The sequence below is a fragment of the Xyrauchen texanus genome, chromosome 25 (assembly GCF_025860055.1).
Source record: "Xyrauchen texanus isolate HMW12.3.18 chromosome 25, RBS_HiC_50CHRs, whole genome shotgun sequence".
Classification (NCBI taxonomy): domain Eukaryota; kingdom Metazoa; phylum Chordata; class Actinopteri; order Cypriniformes; family Catostomidae; genus Xyrauchen; species Xyrauchen texanus.
In genome coordinates this window covers 40109151-40127724 of record NC_068300.1, presented here as the reverse complement: position 1 = coordinate 40127724, position 18574 = coordinate 40109151, and the positions used below count along the sequence as shown (strand labels likewise).

General features: G+C 41.4%; 1 long non-coding RNA gene across 3 annotated transcripts; it reads left to right on the top strand.

Moving 5' to 3' along the window:
- Positions 1 to 8506: 8506 nt before the first annotated feature.
- LOC127619268 (uncharacterized) lies at positions 8507 to 12928 on the top strand. 3 transcript variants are annotated; one of them, XR_007967550.1, is made up of 6 exons: positions 8507 to 8642; positions 8915 to 8998; positions 9317 to 9474; positions 9619 to 9709; positions 9807 to 10049; positions 10145 to 12928. It is a non-coding gene; the product is annotated as an uncharacterized LOC127619268 (long non-coding RNA). The 3 variants fall into 3 exon arrangements; XR_007967548.1 differs by having other exon boundaries at positions 8514 to 8998; XR_007967549.1 differs by having other exon boundaries at positions 8514 to 8998; positions 9601 to 9709.
- Positions 12929 to 18574: the final 5646 nt, after the last annotated feature.

Here is an 18574-nt window from a genome sequence, read left to right as displayed (position 1 = left end):
GAATCACATCGCTTAATCTCAGTAACTATCCTGTTATTTGACACTTTCACTCATTGATTAAAGTAATCATTAATGACTATGAATGCTACATTTCTACAATGTCATCTGAAACGGAAAACTATTGATCGCAAATGCCACTAGGTGTCAGTGTAAGTCCAAGATGACAAAAAGACAAAAGTTACCGAGTGCACCTTTAAACTAAATCGACAACATTTGTGGCATATTGTTGATTACCACAAAAATTGATTTCAATCGTCATCCCTTTTAATGTCCAACATGCATCACAGGAGATTTATGGTATTTTTGTCTTTTTTTCCCCCTGAAAGTCATGACGCTTTTAATGTTTTTGAAATAAACTCCTTTGTTTTGATGAGGCTAATTTTATAGGTAACTTTCTATGTATCCTAAGTACACACAATAATATTTTCACAGTTTTTGCATAATTTGTAAAACTTTCTACATACTTTCTACTCTTTTGCGCCCCTATTCTCTGCAATCATTCAACAATATTCCTGAGTCCAATGACCATTGTTGGGCAAGCTACTCAAAAAAGGTAGCTAGCTAACCTACCATCTACTCCATGGAAAAATTATTTAAGCTTAGCTAAAAGAAACACTTCAGAGAAAGTAGCAAGTTCCCTTTACAAAAGGCTTCACTTTGATGTTGCGCTGCTAAGCGCTACGGGGAACAGCTTTCGCTGTGAGCCGAGCTGAAATAATGTGTGGAACACGTCAATGAACATTGACTGGAATTTATAGCCTCGGTTGATGTAATCATTAGATGCACCTGAGGCCAGGCTATAAATGGATACGTCACCAGGTGTCGTCAGAAACTCTTTTTTCCGAGCGATTCTGTTTCTGTGTGTTTCACACACCCTGTCAAAACTTTCTTTCCTCTGTTAATAGATAGAATCAGTTAGGCAGTGTGCAGTGAATGTTGTTCTATTTTTCTCTTCTGTTTAGAAAATATTATATATATATTTCCAAAAAAAAAAAGAGAGAATGACTGAAAACAAACGGTGCGTGTTCCTCTCTTCTCGCTCTATAGCTGAAGACGGCACACATCAGTTTTTGCTGTTTGTTTGGGGTTAAGAGCACGCTGCTCTCGCGTTGCAGCAGGGCGGGTGCGAGCACTGCGATTTGCTTTAACAGGCAGAGTGCGTCGTGCTCGCCTCGCTTGCTTCCGGAGTCAGCACTCACGAAAAGATCGTTCGTGGGGCTGTGCATGGATTTGGCTGAGGAGCAAGAGACGGGTTGATCCCTTTCTCACTCTCTCCCCAAACCCAGCTGGTCCTTCACATGATCTCGGCTGCTCCGACGCTTCTTCGGATCATGAGGTGGATTGCAATTCTCTTCCGCCTCCGAGCTTTCCGTCCGCGATAAAAAAAATATACGGAGGAATTGCTCGATGTTGTTACTCGTGCGGTTGCCAGATTGGACTGGCCACGCGAAAAGAGACCCCCAAACGCTCCAAATTAGGGGATAGATTTTATCTTCCAGTCTAAGAAAGGGAACGCCTCATGGGTCCCTTCCTTTCTTTGATAACCTCCATGAAGAGCTTTTTCTCTCATGGAGAACCCCTAAAAAAAAAAAAAATATATATATATATATATATATATATATATATATATATATATTTTCTTCCCGTGTTCACATACCCTCGACGTCATTATATTCGACTATCGTGGGTGCTGAGGCACGGGGGTATTCAGTGATGCCGCTGGTCGAAGAGACGCTTGAGGGCTATCTCTCGCCGGGCTTGGCATCATCACTTAAGAAGCCCTCTCTCCGCTCAAAGCCTTGTAGGACAACCTCCACTTTAGTGGGAAGGGCTTATCAAGCAGCAGGTCAGGCTGGTGCTGCTCTGCACACTATGCTGTTTTTCAGGCGTACCAGGCTGACCTCCTGGACGACCTGAGTGTGGGTTCTGCGCTTGACAAGCAAGCCTCAGACCCACCTCGGTCCTGACTGAAGGGAGGCTCAAAAGCAAAGCGTGGCGAGTCGTGCTCCTCCTCCCAGGGATTGGGGACAGTCTCGCCGCCTCGCCAGCCCTCAAGCAAGACCTCAGGACTATAAATTCTAGTAAGAGAAAACCCTGATGGTCTTGCGCCTAGATTAGGGGTAGCTCCTCGGGACGGGCGCGTGCTTCACTTCACCCCTCCCAGTACCCCCTCGAAGCCCCTCCATTCCCGCCACCTCTTGGTGTTTCGGGTTGCAGAGGCTTCCGTCAAAATCGGGTGTTTTCGCTGTTCCTGCATTTTATTCAGGACGCGAAACACCCCATAACCCCTCAACAGGAAGTGTTAAAATATAATACCCATCTCAGAGATTCTGGCAGCGTGGAAACTTCTGCTGGATATATTCTTTTCTGTGGGTCTTTTAAGGGCGTCAGGATTTAATTCTCTCGCCGCTTTTCCGTGTTTCAACGGCGTGTTCTCACTACCAGTAACCGGATTTCTTTTTGTAAAAACAAAAAAACTCAATCTCCTGGTTAAAGGGGCCATGGTATGTGTTCCCCTTCCAGAGAGAGAGTTAGGTTATTACACTAAATACTTCCCGTTTCCCATGGAGGGTGAGGGGTGGCGTCTGGCTTAGATCTTAAAGCTTGAACTACCCGTGGGTGCTCAAGTCCAAGATGATGCCTGTCAAGACGGTCGTGTCTCAAGCCCTACAACTCGTTTGGCTGGTCACCATCGATCTTATGAAGCACTTCTATACTTCATTTAGAAGTTCTGCCACAATATGGAAAGTTCCTGAGGTTCACTTCCGGGGGCGAAGTCTTCCAGGGTCGAAGTCTTCCAGGGTCAGGTTCTTTCACTCAGCCTAGCCCTTTTTACCCACACATTCACAATGCATGATGTAGCGCTGGCTCCTTGCGACTCCGGGGCATCTGCATTCTGAATTACGTAGACGACTGGCTGATCCTAGCGCAGTTCCAGGAACTGGCAGTTCAGCACAGGGACATCATCTTAGCTCATCTGTTTCTCTGGGGTTGAGGCTCAACGCCAAGAAAAGCGTCCTCTCTCCCACTCAGAACACTGTCTATCGGGGCATCGTATGGAGTTCAATCTCAATGCGGGCACAACTGTCTCCCGCTAGGATTGAGTCCATTCAGATCACCCTGAGCAAAGTCAGGCTAGGTCAAGGTTGCACTGTTATCAGTACCAACGATTTCCAGGTCTCAGGGCTTAACGCGCCCACGGTGATCCCTCTGGACCTTCTGCTCATGAGACCGCTTTTGTTGTGGCCAAAAGCCAGGGATTTCTTCCAAGGGCCAAAACCCCTGGGCTAAATAGGGTTACGCTACTCAGGCTTCGCTCCCTTCCTATGTGGTTCAGACCCCGGTTTTCTGCCTTGGGTCCCACTCTAGGTGCGTCTTGTTGTCGCAGACTGCTAATCGACAGACGCCTCCCTGATGGGCAGGGTAGCGGCCTTAAGTGGTCAGTCCAGCTTAAGGGGATAGGAGGGTCATCAGCTCGGTTGTCACAGTCTCTGTCTCGGGTTGATGGCTGTATTTCTGGCCCTGAAATACCTCCTCCTGAGGCTGCCATGTCTTGGTGCGGTGGACAATACAGCGGTAGCCTCTTACATAAATCTTCAAGGAGACCCACGTTCTTGTCAGCTGTATTTCTGACACGCCGGATTCTCCTTAGGGCCCAGGGTAAGTTCCTGTCACTCAGGTCAGTTATATCCCTGGATGCCCGTGATACTGGAGCAGATTTACGGTCCAGACAGGAAATACCAACGGGGAGTTAAGAACTCCACCCTAAGGTAGTAGTTGCCCAGAGTTCGCCAGCAAGGGTTTTTGCCTCTTACTGATAGCACCACGCTGGCCAAACAGGGCTTGGTTCTCGGAGCTAATCTCTTCCCTCGACGGCTCGCCTTGGGCGATTCGAACAGGAAGGATCTTCTATCTCAGGCACAGGGCAATATTTCATCCCTGCCCCAAATTGTGGAATCTTTCATGTTTGGCCCCTAAGGGTACCAACTGAGGGACACAGGGCTCTCTCCTGAGGTTATCGAGACCTTTTTAAATGCCGGGCTTTTTCCACTTGGAACAGGTTTGGGTGAGATCTTAGGGCAGAAGAGGACCTCTTCAGCCTCTATGAATAGCTCAATGTCTCCTCTACTTCTCCCTGAAATCACCCAGCCCCCTTGGGTCTGGACGTTAAGACACATACATGACCCAGAATGCGCCTGTATGTGTTTCTCTCCCGTGTCTCTGCTCCCGGAGTCTTGGCAATGTTCACCAGCAAGGGTCTTGCCTCCTAATAATGGCTGCGCTGGCCAAACAGGATATGTTTCTCGGAGTTAATTCCTCTCCTCGACGGCTCGCCTTGGGCGATTCCGAACAGGGAGGACCTTCTCATCCTTGAGGTCATCGAGAGCATTTCAAGTGCTAGGGCTCCTCCACTTGGAACTGATCTGGGTAGATTTTACAGGGCAGAAGAGGACCTCTTCGCCTCTGTTAATAGCGTAATGTCTCCTCTACTTCTCCCCGAGTCGCCCAGCCCCCCTCGGGAGGGGCTAAACGTAGAAACGCAAATGCGCCTGCATGCGTTTCCTTCTGCTAAAGTTCTTATTACAGAACCAGCTAACTGCCAGTTTGCTTCAGTTCTGGATTTTCTGTAGAAAGAACTGTCAGCGGGCACTTGCCTCGCCACTGCCAGGCTGTATTTGGCCACTGCGGTTTGCCACGGCTTGGTGGGCGGGGTGCCCTCAAAGAGGCATCCTCATTATTGCCCGGGCCTACGAGGCGCACAGTCAAGCTTCGCCAGTATGTTTCAGGGCGCACTCTACCAGAGGGCACTCCTCCTCTAAAACCTTGGCTAGAGGTCTCCCTCTGCAGCAAGTTTGTGATGCGGCAGGTTGTCCTCTCCGCACACATTCATTCGATTTTTATAGTTTGGATGTTTTGCCACTCCGGGCTCTTATGCCCTTGAGTCGACATCTCAAGCTCATGTCTGGACAAGTTTGTGATGCGGCAGGCTGGTCCTCTCCGCTCACATTCATCAGTCTTTATGACAAGTTTGTGTTGCGATAGGGTTCTCTTCACACACATTCATCGAACTTTGTGGGCTAGATGCTTTGCTACTCCGGGCTCTTATGCCCTTGAGTCGACATCTCAGCCCATGCCTAAACAAGTTTGTGATGCGGCAGGTTGTCCCCTCCGCACACATTCGTTGGACTTTTTTAGTTTGGATGTTTTGCCACTCCGGGCTCTTATGCCCTTGAGTCGACATCTCAGCTCATACCTGAACAAGATTGTGATGCGGCAGGCTGATCCTCTCCGCTCACATTCATCAGTTTTCATGACAAGTTTGTGTTGCGATAGGGTTTTCTTCGCACACATTCATCGAACTTTATGGGCTAGATGCTTTGCTACTCCGGACTCTTATGTCCTTGAGTCGACATCTCAGCCCATGCCTAAACAAGTTTGTGATGCGGCAGGTTGTCCTCGCCGCACACATTCATTGGACTTTTTTAGTTTGGATGTTCTGCACTCCGGGCCCTCATGCCCTTGAGTCAACATCTCAGCTCATGCCTGAATAAGTTTGTGATGCGGCAGGCTGGTCCTCTCCACACACATTCATCAAAATTGAATGGTTTAGATGTTTATGCTACTCCGGGCTCTTATGCCCTTGAGTCGACATCTCAAGCTCATGTCTGAGACCTCTCGCGTTTTTGTGAGTACACTGCACAACCGTAGGGGTCCGGACAGCCCCAAGTGCGGCGGCGTGGGTATTGCGTTCCCCGTAGCGCTTAGCAGCGCAACATCAAAGTGAAGCCTTTTGTAAAGGGAACGTCTCGGGTTACATGTGTAACCCTTGTTCCCTGAAAAAGGCGGAACGAGATGTTGCGGTGCTTTGCCGCACTGGGACGTCCCAGGACTGCTCTTCAAAAAGAAGTATCTGATGACACCTGGTGACGTATCCATTTATAGCCTGGCCTCAGGTGCATCTAATGATTACATCAACCGAGGCTATAAATTCCGGTCAATGTTCATTGACGTGTTCCACACATTATTTCAGCTCGGCTCACAGCGAAAGCTGTTCCCCGTAGCGCTTAGCAGCGCAACATCTCGTTCCGCCTTTTTCAGGGAACAAGGGTTACACATGTAACCCGAGACGTTTCTACTACACACCAAAAGTAGCTTGGTACATTTAAGCTACTTATTTATTTATTTTTTAACCAGATGCATGGTGCACGCCATCATAGACAAAGCATCTAAAAGACTTATTCACATGATGTTTATCAAAACCATGCAGTGTATATTACAGTTTATTTCAATACAGTATACAAGTAAACAGTATGGTACAATATAAATATGTAAAAAAACATGTACATTTTTATTTATACATGCTATCTATACCATGTTTTCAATATAAAAAAATAACTAGCCTATTTTTACATTTTATTTTTCATATATATGCTTCTACCTCTACAAACCCATACTCATTTGAACATAATTTACTTTGCACATTCCTGTAAAAAAAACTCATGTACTATTAATCTTATCCTGCATTTCTGTATGTACTGAAAGCTTCTGATCAGATGACAAATTCCTTGTGTGTGTGTGTGTGTGTGTGTGTGTGTGTGTGTGTGTGTGTGTGTGTGTGTGAGCACATCTGGGCAATAACAATATGATATCTGATGTTATCCATTAGGCTACCCTATTTATGCACCATTCTGTATTTACATGGTGCTTCAAAGAATACCATGGTACAATCATGCTAATTTGATATATGATTACCACATTTATATTAAATTGAATGTTCATGGTGTACATGAATATGTAATGGTACGTGTCCAAAAAAACATGGTTATCCCATGGTACTTCACGTGTTTTCATGTTGGCTATGTGTTGTTCTGATACCCATTCATAGTAAAATGTCTTTTATTTTGCCGGAGATTAGACTCATTCATCTGGAAGGAATAACATCTGGGGCGGCTGTGGCTCAGTTGGTAGCAGGGTTGCCAACTCTCACGCATTTGGCGTGACACTCACGCATTCAGCCTCAATCTCACGGTCTCACGCTCAACAAAGAAATCTCACGCTAAATTAGACATTCTTCTGTGCTGTATTTTTTTTCACTCATGTGCACTAATATTTCCGAATTACTATAAACAAGTTCAGGCTCTTTACTGATTGGACCACTGTGTCTAATGCCTTTTAGGGATGGGCGGATCGATCCTTAAGTATCGATATTTTCGATACTGCCTTTGTATCAAAAGGAGTATCGATACTATCTGTTTGTTTAGCCGCCTATTTCAAATACGTCAGAGCGTCCACAAATTGTCGATAGCGCTGTTGACAGGTTGGCCAGAGCAAATTGTGATGCGCTTGCGACAATTAGTACATGTTCTGTGAATTCCTACTGACCGCCAGAAGCAGTAGGCATATAAACACTCTGGCGATCATCACTAGGAATTAATGAAGCAGAACGTACGGTCAGTTAGCGCAGACAGGTGTTCGAGTGCATGACTGCAATGAGTGAACGAAAAAGAAGTGTTATTTGGAGCTATTTCACTCCAGTAAATACTGACGAAGCCTCGTGTGACATTTGTAAAAAAAACATTTGCCACTGTGGTAATACCACAAATCTGACCAAACATCTGAAAGCAAAACACCCTACAGAGCACCGACGAGGTGCAGCTGAAACGAGCAGAGGAGTCAACACAGACACCGACCCACATCTTCTAGCTCGAGGCAGAGTTCACTAGCAGAATGCTTTCAGAGAGGTCAAAAACGTTATCCAGGTATAAAGTGGTGGTTAGATTATTTGAATACAAAAAGTCACATTATTTATAGCTATTATTTGTACAATATATACTGTTTCAAATATGAAGCTATTACAGTATTTTATTTGGAGCAGAATATTAAACTGGATATTTTGCTTTAAACATTTTTTAATTATATATATATATCTATTTCTGTTACCTGATAGGCTATCTGGTGGATATTTTGAGTTAAATCATTTATATATTATTTTTAACATTTAAAAAAAAAAAGTTTATTAAACAAATGACATAGTTTGTGTCAAGTAACACGGGAGAGATTTACTATCATTATAAATTCTTAATGCCTGTAACACAGCTTTAAGAACATAATATATGTATTATATTTTATAGATGACTCGCAGAGAGCATCAGAAATTACAAGAGGCATAGGAGAGATGATTGCAAGGGACCTCCAGCCAATCTCAGTTGTAGAAGACAGAGGATTTATTGCTCTTGTCAAGATTCTTAATGTCAACTTGTTTGGAAGAAATGTTGTAAAAGTTTTCAGTGCTTGTTAGTAAATGTAAGCAAAACGTTGTCATGTCCATGTTATTTATTATTAATAATGTTGCAATCACAATACTCTATAAAATCACTTACATATAAATAATTCATAAAAGTATCGGAATCGGCGATACTTGTCTTCAAAGTACTTGGTATCGGATCGAAAAGAAAATAACTGGTATCGCCCATCCCTAATGCCTTTCTCTGATTGTTGATTCGCTGGAAACATTTGTCGTCGTACGTTAGTGACGTCTGCTGTCTATTTATTGGCATCTTCCATACCATAGCATCTTCACCTTCAACGCCAGGAAAACGTTTAGTGGCCTGTTTGGTGTAGAATCAGCAATGGTTATCTAGGTAAGAAACATATAATTTATTAAAACGATATACTTGCTCAACTGTATGTCATTATTAAACTTTGTCTGACAGAAAGTCGCATTATTATACTCTTAGCGAAGCAAAGAAACGGTACCGTTAAAGTTTTAGGTGTAAAGTTAATGAAAGCTAGTTCAGGTCAGCTAGTATGTAGCTAACGTTGTCTTTTAAATTAGAATTAGAACTTTGCTGTGGCAAACGGATGAGCACAACGGTATTATTAACACAAACGATGGATTATAACTCCTTGTTAGATCATGAGTTTGCTGACATATTTTCGAAAGAGGACGGACAAACGTAGAGAGGAGATTGGGGAGACAACAGAATCTCACCAGCAGGTAAGCTAATTGGTTTCAAAGATGATTATTTGTTACACCTGACCTAGATGATGAACATGAATTGAGTATCTCAGAAAATTAGAATATTATGAAACGGTTCAATATTTTCAGGTTCACTTTGTCACACCATCATTATTGCTAATTATCTCAAATGTGCATAAATGCAAACGTTTTCTGAGCCTTGACATTCTCTGTCTGATTAGACTTCAGAATTATTGAAGTAGCCTAAATTAACTTTTCATCAGTATTCCAATTCATTAATCATTACTTATTGTTTCCTATTGATATTTTTGCTTTTGCCTGTATTTGTACTTTCAGATGAGAAACAAGCAAGGTGCGTCCGATTGCGTGTGCTGTTTGAAGATCCAATGACTGAAATTCACCTGCTCTTTTATCAGTCCACGCTGATCATCTTTACACACTTCAACCTTCTCTTCCAACGTCAAGACCCCTCCGTCTACCTACTACATGAACAAGTACGTAACACTCAATGTTGCAAGTAGTTAATATTACAGATTATTACATGGGACTTAAATCTTATTTCTGAGCCATCCCAGTGTTGCTTTGAATAAAAGTAGAAAAGTGTTTTTTGTGTACTAAAGATCAGGTTTTTCATAAAGAAACTGATGTCAAAATTCCTGAAGCCAGGAGCTTTCAGAGCAGTTGATGTGGACAGTGTGGACATCATGAATGAAGAGAACCAACTCCCAGGTCAGTATGATGGCACAAAAGACAGTTATCTTAATACTTTGTTGGCTGGTCTTAAGTTACTCTTGGTGATCAATTGTGCATTCTGTGATGCCTGTAGATTCACAGCTTGGCATTGGCTTCACAACAAGAACCACCTTGAACAGACTCGTTGAAGCTGGTCATGTCTCCCCTGAGGCTGTTAAGAAGTTCCACATGGCAGCAAGAAGTTCTTCATAAGATCAGTGGAGTATGCTTTGGCCAAGCTGCCTCTGAATGACCAAGTGCTGCAGTATGCCAAGTTTGTGGACTTCAAGCAGAAAAGGGATGTTGCTGTGGATTATGTGCAGTACTTTGTTCAAAGGTATCCATCCTACCATCATTATAGTGGAGAAAAGGTGGAATAAGTTTAGGAGTTGGTATACAAGTGATGGTTCATTCTGTTTCTCTAATGTTTAGGTTCAACCATCTCCTGCCATATGATGAGCTGAGGGAACAGGACCACTTAAATGATGAATTCTTGGAGTACCAGATGATGGAAGAAAAAGACATCCCTGATGCCATCTGGAGAGATGCTGTTGTCAGAGAGAGTGCAGATGGAGAGTACCACAGGATGGATCGAATTTGGGCCTATCTCAGCACTGTGAAGAACCGCATAAGTGGAACCCTACAATTCCCAAGACTGGTAACGGTTGCACAGCTAGTGTTGATTCTGCCACATTCTAAGGCTGATGCTGAACGTACCTTCTCTGTGGTTGGACTTAACAAGACAGACACCTGGAATAAACTGTCTCTTGATGGCACACTTTCATCCATTATGTCTATCAAAATGAGCAACATTGATCCCTGCTACAAATATGAGCCCCCTGCTCAGATTATAAACGATGCTAAGTCTGCCACAACCCGTTACAACAGGCCAAATGTCAGTGTTTAGGAAAAACCATTCGAAATTCTGACACATTCTCATATTCAGTTTATTTGTTCTAGTTTACAAGGCACTTGTAAAGACTTTTTGTGAGCACCTATATAAATAAATGAAGGTTTTCAAGAAACTTTCCCACTTTTTTTTACAATAACATCAAACATTGGGAAATGAATGTAATTGGTGTAGGTTTAGATGGTAAGAGGTTTGTGGTGGTGGCGGCAGCAGTGGCCGCCGGCCAAAATTTCCAGTAGGCTGCTGCATGCGCATGTTTGGGGAGAAATCTCACTCCAGGCAAATCACCAAAGTTGGCAACCCTGTGAACCCCAAGTTGCTCCCAATGGCAGGCTAGCACCTTGCATGTCAGCTCTGCCATCATTGGTGTGCGAATGTGTGTGTGTGAATGAGATGCAGTGTAAAGCGCTTTGAATACCGCTAAGGTTAAGAAGGCGCTATTATAAGTGCAGACCGTTTAACAAAGTTTGTTTTTATACTGAGTAATAAGCGCTCAATATAGTAGCAGTGTATATGCAAAAAAGATAATCCCTCAATCTCGGCATGATTGGCCAATCACCGATCACAGGTTTAAGACAAAGATCGGCTGATTTAGAGCCGTTGCCGATCGATCGGTGCACCCCCAATTTTTTTTAATGTTTGCATTCATAGTTTTCAATGTGCAATAAAACACCTGAATACTTGCTTGTCAAGGTTTTTGAAAAGTAAAGAAGAGACATTTTTGACGCAGCAGAGGGAGAACGTTCTAGCTTTTAATTCCTTTGTTGTATCAACACTAACAGTTTTTGCCAGGTACACTTGACATGTTGAGGAACAACACAAAAGTTTTTTTTTCTCTGAGTTCTCTTATTTGCATCCTAAGATATATTATGTCGAAAAAGAAAAACAACAAAAATTTCTACTCTGCACTACTAGTTTTCTCAGCAGTGTCTAAAACTAACAATTTCAGAATTGTTTCAAATATATATATATAATGTACAGATTTTGCTGTTTCTGAAGGAAATTGGTACATTAATTCACTAACGTGGCATTCAACTGATCACAAAGTATAGTCAGGACACTACTGATGTAAAAAAACAGCACCATCAATATTAAAAAATAAATAATGTTTATCAAATCTAGACAGGCCCCATTTCCAGCAGCCAACACTCCAACACATTATCCTAGAGTAATCATGCTAAATTGCTAATTTTGTACTAGAAATCACTTGCTGTTATATCAGACACAGTTGAAAGATATTTGGTTCATTAAAGGAAGCTCAACATTGTCTTTGTGTTTGATTTTGAGTTGCCACAGTATGAAATAGACTGGCATGTCTTAAGGTCAATATTAGGACAAAATTGGCAAAAAAGAAATGGCTTTCTCTAGAAATACGTCAGTCAATCATTGTTTTGAGTAATGAAGGATATACAATGCTTGAAATTGCCCAAAAAAACTGAAGATTTCATTCAAAGCTGTACACTACCGTCTTCAAAGACAAAGAACAACTGGCTCTAACAAGAGGATAAGTACATCAGAGTCTCGAGTTTGAGAAATAGTTGCCTCACATTTCCTCAGCTGACAGCTTCATTGAATTCTACCTGCTAAACTTTAGTTTCACGTACAACAGTAGAGAGAAGACTCAGGGGTGCAGGACTTCTGGGAAGAATTGCAAAGAAAAAGCCACATTTGAAACAGAAAAACAAAAAGAAAAATTCAGGGTGGAAAACGAAACACAGATAATTGGAAAAGAGTGTTATGGATCTTAACCTCATTGAGCTTTTGTGGGATCAGTTACACGTAAGATGCGTGAGAAGTGCCCGACAAGACAGCCACATCTATGGCAAGTGCTACAGGAAGTGTGTGGTGAAATGTCACCTGAGTATCTGGACAAACTGACAGCTAGAATGCCAAGGATCTGCAAAGCTGTCATTGCTGCATGTGGAGGATTTTTTTGATGAGAACACTTTGAAGTAGTTTAAGGAGTTCTTAAAATTGTTTTCAATTTGTAATAGTAATTTTTCACATTATTAATTTCCTGACTGTACTTTGCTTTTTCTCCATGTGATTGTTTCTGGTCCTGGATTTTCAATGAACTGTTTCTGTTCACATTTTTATGGATGAGATTTGGTGTCAAGCAGTTTTGCCAACTACTTTCAATGAAAAGTAGCTAAAGCCTGCTAGAAAAGTCGTTAAATATCGCTAGATGATGGCATTCGTTAATTAGCATATTCTTGACATCACATCATATTTGCATTCTGCCTTGTGTCAGCCCTTTACATCTGTTTGCTTCTCCCTACTTACTGAGCTCACATACTGTACTTTAATACAGCCGAATTCCCAATAAAGCATTTCTCATGTACATATTTGTTCTGTTTCTGTTGTCAGACAAAGGAACGTGTATGAAATAGTGACTGAAACGCCACCCATTAAGACTACATGTTAACCAGTAGTCACTTCCAAGCAATTTCCAAGCTGCTGCTCTGCACTCTTTAAATTTAGATTTTATAACATAAGTTAAAGACAATGGCTGTGCTGTGATTTTGGCTATATTACATGTAAAATGATTACAAAATTTAGAAGCTATAGAATGTCTTCTTTTTCTCTCACACTGCCTCTTTCTCTGTAGCAGTGAGTGATAAGCAAGATAAATAATGGTCAAATTTAATTGTTTAAATTAAAACAAAGGAGGAACAACCAATACAAGTTAGTGTTTGGTCCTTGGCAACTCTATTTGTACATGCACAGCTCATTCATGTCCGTTTCAGCTGCCGTGCTGAATGTGGTGTTCCTCTGTCTGCCACTCATTGAATAGAGTAGATGCAGAGAGGCGTGCCTGCGGCGGGAAAGCAAGACCTTGTGCCCGTGTGTCAGTACTGGTGACTCTTCTACGAAAAGTAGCTAAGGTTTGTCCAAAAAGTCGCTGGGTGCTTTTTAGAAAAAAGTGAATAAAGGGATCTGAAAAGTCACTAAATCTAGCGACAAAGTCGCTAAATTGGCAACACTGGTGTCAAGCAAGCCTGAATGTGGTTTGTTCTTTGTACAGCTATGCGTTGCCTATACAGCTGGAGTTGTACTTACTGCCCCCTGCTGAAAACAGGTGGTACTTCAAGCTGTAATTGCTCTCATGGAAGGAATATTCATTTTACGGTTCAGGCACATGATTAATTGCGTTATTTTTTAACACTTATTTTATATATAATTAATCACACTGAATTAGCAATGGCCCTAATAATTTCATGTGCATTTTTTATTTTTTGTAAGTAGCTGTGTAATAAGCAAGATAATGGACAAGCAGCCAGTCATGATCATAAAATAAACCCCTTCATGGTGATACAAGCTTTCAGGGTTAGTTTTGTGATAATTGATCTTGTTGAGTTTGATCAGTTATTTTAGCTAATCATGATATTTTTGTTTGTAGATATTCATCATGAGAGAGCTGGATGTGATCTGCTGTAAAGTATGAAAGAACTGATCTGTCCTTGTTGAATATTGCTGATTTCATCACAGAAATGTCTCAGCTGAAGAAAGAGGTAGCATCACTGAAGGCAAATTAAGTGGTGTTTATGATCTTTTCCAAAGCAGATTCTTGTTAGCTTTTGGCTTAAAGCTAATATATAATATGTCGAGTGTGTAGAGTATGAACGGAAAATCATGAACTCATTAATTCTGAATGCAATGCACACATTTTTGCGAAGGATGCTAAAACCCCCACACACTGTGACTCCCCATCTAAATCACCAGGTAGCGCCAGCAAGTCTGGGAGTTAGAATGCTTTCTTGACGTTTTTACAACCCAAAGAGCCTCTCCAGAGACACTCGTGATATCGCCATCTACACACTGAAAATCTATACACACACACGTTCATACCATTTAAAACCAAGAAATGGCTTATTTTTAAGGAAATATGTTTTATTCCCATATGCTTGGGTATTTATGCTGTTATATCAAACTAGTTAAGATTGTTTAGTTGTGTAGTTAAACTCTGAGGGCTTATATAAAGAATCTAAGAGTATATATTCACTTTTAAGTGTACCAAATACAAGTTTCTTGGTATCAAATTAAACCTTAGGACTCGCCCTAGCTGAATATATATATAAGGTTACATTAAAATGTATTCTGCTATGTTTTACCATCTTTTGAGTGATTCAAACCACATCCAGGACCCTGTCGTAAATTAGGCAAATGACTAGCCTTGACAAGACAAAGGGAACCATCTCGCGCCAAAACTGAGGCGCCTCATTGGGTCATTCCTCCCAAAGGAGGTGTGACCTCCCTACCTTAAAAGTCAGGATCTGGAGTGGAATTGCTCTCTTTTGCTCTCTTCCTCTCTTCTCTTCCTCTCTTGTCCTCTTTCTCCTGTCCTTTGTCCTTACATCTCTCTCTTTCTCTTCTGAACTTCTTCAAGTTTTCTTCAACTTCTCTTCAAACTCTCGTCAGACATGTCTTTTGTTTTATTTGCCGTTTATCTCAGTCTTTTTCTTGTCTTCGGACAAAGCTCAACACTCTACGTTTTTGGAGCAGTCCGATATCCTCCGGGTGAAAGGACTCTCTCTCAGTTTCAACCATTACTCCTAAGATGCTTTGAACTTCCCGCGAGCGATCCACGCTCGAGAAGCACCAAAACGCAACAAGGACATTCACGCACACACACAGTCTTGTTCAGCGACACAAAGGTCCATTTTGCAAGTATTATTCAATCTAAATTCAAATGTGTTAGAGTGTGTAATTCCCTTGATGGCTCTTAAGGTTTAACTGTTGTGACAAGTTTGCTATCCCTGTAATCTCTTTATTTTCCTTCCTGTTTTACTTTGTTTGTTCTATGTTAAATGTTTGTTGTTAAATGTGTTCTATGTTTGTTTAAGTGTAGTGATATATCCTAGTTCCTTGTATTAAACCCAATTATACGCTTGATTGTCTGTGTTTGTTGGTCATAAAACAAAGCCTCTTTAATGTGCGATCTAAAGCTACGAGCTGATATTATCAAAGTAAGTTAACGTGCTTTGATTAAGTAAGCTTATACTAAGAATAAACCTTCTGGAGAATTGATCAAGAGTATCGAGCAAAGTGGTTCTGTGGACGAATTGATTGGTTGCGGTACGGGTTAATTCCATTAAGAAATTCTGAAAATTAATACAGCCTGTCTGCATGATGTATATTCCTAATTAATTATAATTTGTTGTGTTTAATTATCTATATATATCTGAAGCAGACTTTTGGGCTATATAACCCCTGTTTTGGGGCAATTTAGAATGTATTGTTATCTGGTTCAAACCGGATGATTAATCATTGATTACAATCATTAATATTAATTGTACATACCCCAAACCTGAACCAAGAAACCCTACAAGTGTTTGATGTGTTTTGTATTGAATAACAATAGTACACCGATATTATAGATTAGATTAGATTCAACTTTATTGTCATTGTGCAAAATAAGTACAGAGCCAATGAATTGTAGTTAGCATCTAACCAGAAGTGCAAATAGCAATATGTATATATATATATATATATATATATATATATATATATATATATATATATATATATATATATAAAATACGTGAGTATATACAATGTTTTTGTTTGTGCAAATTTATGATGTAGAGAAGCAGAGACCAGCTCAATGCAAATGTCTATAAATAAAGTACAAGGTCCAAATGATGAAGTATAAAACTGAAGGTGCATTGTACAGAATGAGGTATAAATATATTTATATGGCCAGTGATCATAACAGTGCAAGCGGCATCAGGAGGTAGAAGTTATGTGCAAGAAATGTGCAAGGGAATGTGCAAAATATTATAATATAAATTAATAAAAAAATGTAAATATGTAGTTCGAGTGGGATGTAGTGTTCAGCGCCTGAGTTTAGAGTTCAGTAGGCTGACAGCTGAGGGAAAGAAACTGTTCCTGAGTCTGCTGGTGTGAGAGCGAAGACTCCTATAGCGTCTCACAGATGGGAGAGGATTAAACAGACTGTGGTTGGGGTGAGAGGTGTCTTTGATAATGCTTCTCACCCTCCTTAGGCAGCGTTTATTGTGAATGTCTTTGATGGAGGGTAGCTGGACACCAGTGATGTATTTCACCACCCACTGGAGTGCCTTCTGATCTGAGATAGTGCAGTTGCCATACCACACTGTGATGCAGTTTGTTAAGATACTTTCAATAGTGCAGCGGTAAAAGTTCAGCAGGATGTGGGGGGACAGGTGAGCTTTCCTTAGCTTCCTAAGGAAGTAAAGGCGCTGTTGTGCCTTTTTGATCAGAGTGGAGGTGTTGTAGGTCCAGGAGAGATCCTCAGAGATATGGACACCCAGGAACTTGAAGCTTGTCACACGCTCCACTTCGTCCAAATCAATGTAGATGGAAGTGTGTGTGTCCCTTCCTAGCCACAATCAGCTACTTGGTCTTCTGGGTGTTGAGTGTGAGATTGTTGTTGGCACACCACACTGCCAGGTGCTGTATCTCTTCCATGTAGGCCGTCTCATCGTCGCCGCTGATCAAGCATACCACAGTTGTTGTCATCTGCAAACTTGATTATGGAGTTGGAGCCTTGCTCAGGTATGCAGTCGAGGGTGAAGAGGGAGTAGAGGATTGACTTAGCACACAGCCCTGTGGTGCACCAGTGTTCAAAGTGAAGGTGGAGGATTTGTGGTTGCTGACCCTAACAGACTGTGATCTGTTAATGAGAAAGTCCAAGGTCCAGTTGCAGAGGGAGGGGCTGATGCCAAGATCAGTGAGCTTGGAGATCAGCTTGGATGGGATCACAGTATTGAAGGTAGAACTGAAATCAGTGAATGGCATCCTGACATACGTGTTATTTTTGTCCAAGTGAGTCAGGGCGGGGTGAAGAGGGGAGACGATAGCATCCTCAGTTGACCTGTTGGGTTTGTAGGCAAACTGATATGGGTCCAGTGTTGGGGGCAGACATGTTTTCAGGTGGGAGAGGACCAGCCTCTCAAAACACTTTGCTATGATGGGAGTAAGAGCAACGAGACGGAAGTTGTTTAGGGCCACTGCAGCAGCATGTTTTGTTACTGGTACAATGGTGGCTGTTTTGAAGCAGGTGGGGACAATGGCCTGGGCCAAGGAGAGGTTGAAAATGTTGGTGAAGACGTCAGCCTGCTGTTCTGCTAATCTAAGATGCGTATGACTTTCGTTTTTCTGCTGAACACAAACAAATATTTTTAGAAGAATATCTCAGCTCTGTACGATGCAAGTGAATGGTGACCAGGCCTTTTGAACCTCCAAAAAGCAAATAAAGTCAGCATAAATGTAATCCATCAGACTCCAGTGGTTTAATCCATATTTTCGGAAGCGATCCAGTTGGTTTTACGTTAGAACAGACCAAAATGTAACTCCTTTTTTACTGTACATCTTGACAGCAGTATGTGATCATGATTTCAAGCTCGATTACACCTGCGACCGGCTTCAATACATATTATATCACCCTCTTGCGCTCTCCCAAAGCTATTAAACCAAAGCTATTAAACAAAAGGTAAACTGATAGTGAATTGAAAAGCACATAAGTTAGGCTTCTAATTTAAATGTCAGCTTATGTTAATATATCAATGCCTCAAAAATCATATTGAGAAAATTATGTGACAATCAGTAATCTATATATCAATATTTGTTTTGTTTATTAGTCCACAAAAGGAATCAAATGTACTTAAATACACTCTAGTGCCCATTAACTTTTTGTTTTATATGCTGCTTCACTTATGTGCAGCGAAAAACATTCACACATCTGTAACAAAAATAATTTAGCTTATTTTTTAGGATTTACAAATTTCTACTTCATTTTAAAAACAATTGTGCTTTTTGCATTTACCCTTTTGAAATGTTTTATTTATTCATTAATTATAATTGTTTTTATAGTTTTAACAATGGTATTTGTAACAAGACCATAGTAAGCAAGCACATGGAAGCATGGATCTTCTTTTCTACCATAGTTAGATGTAACATGATTTCTATAA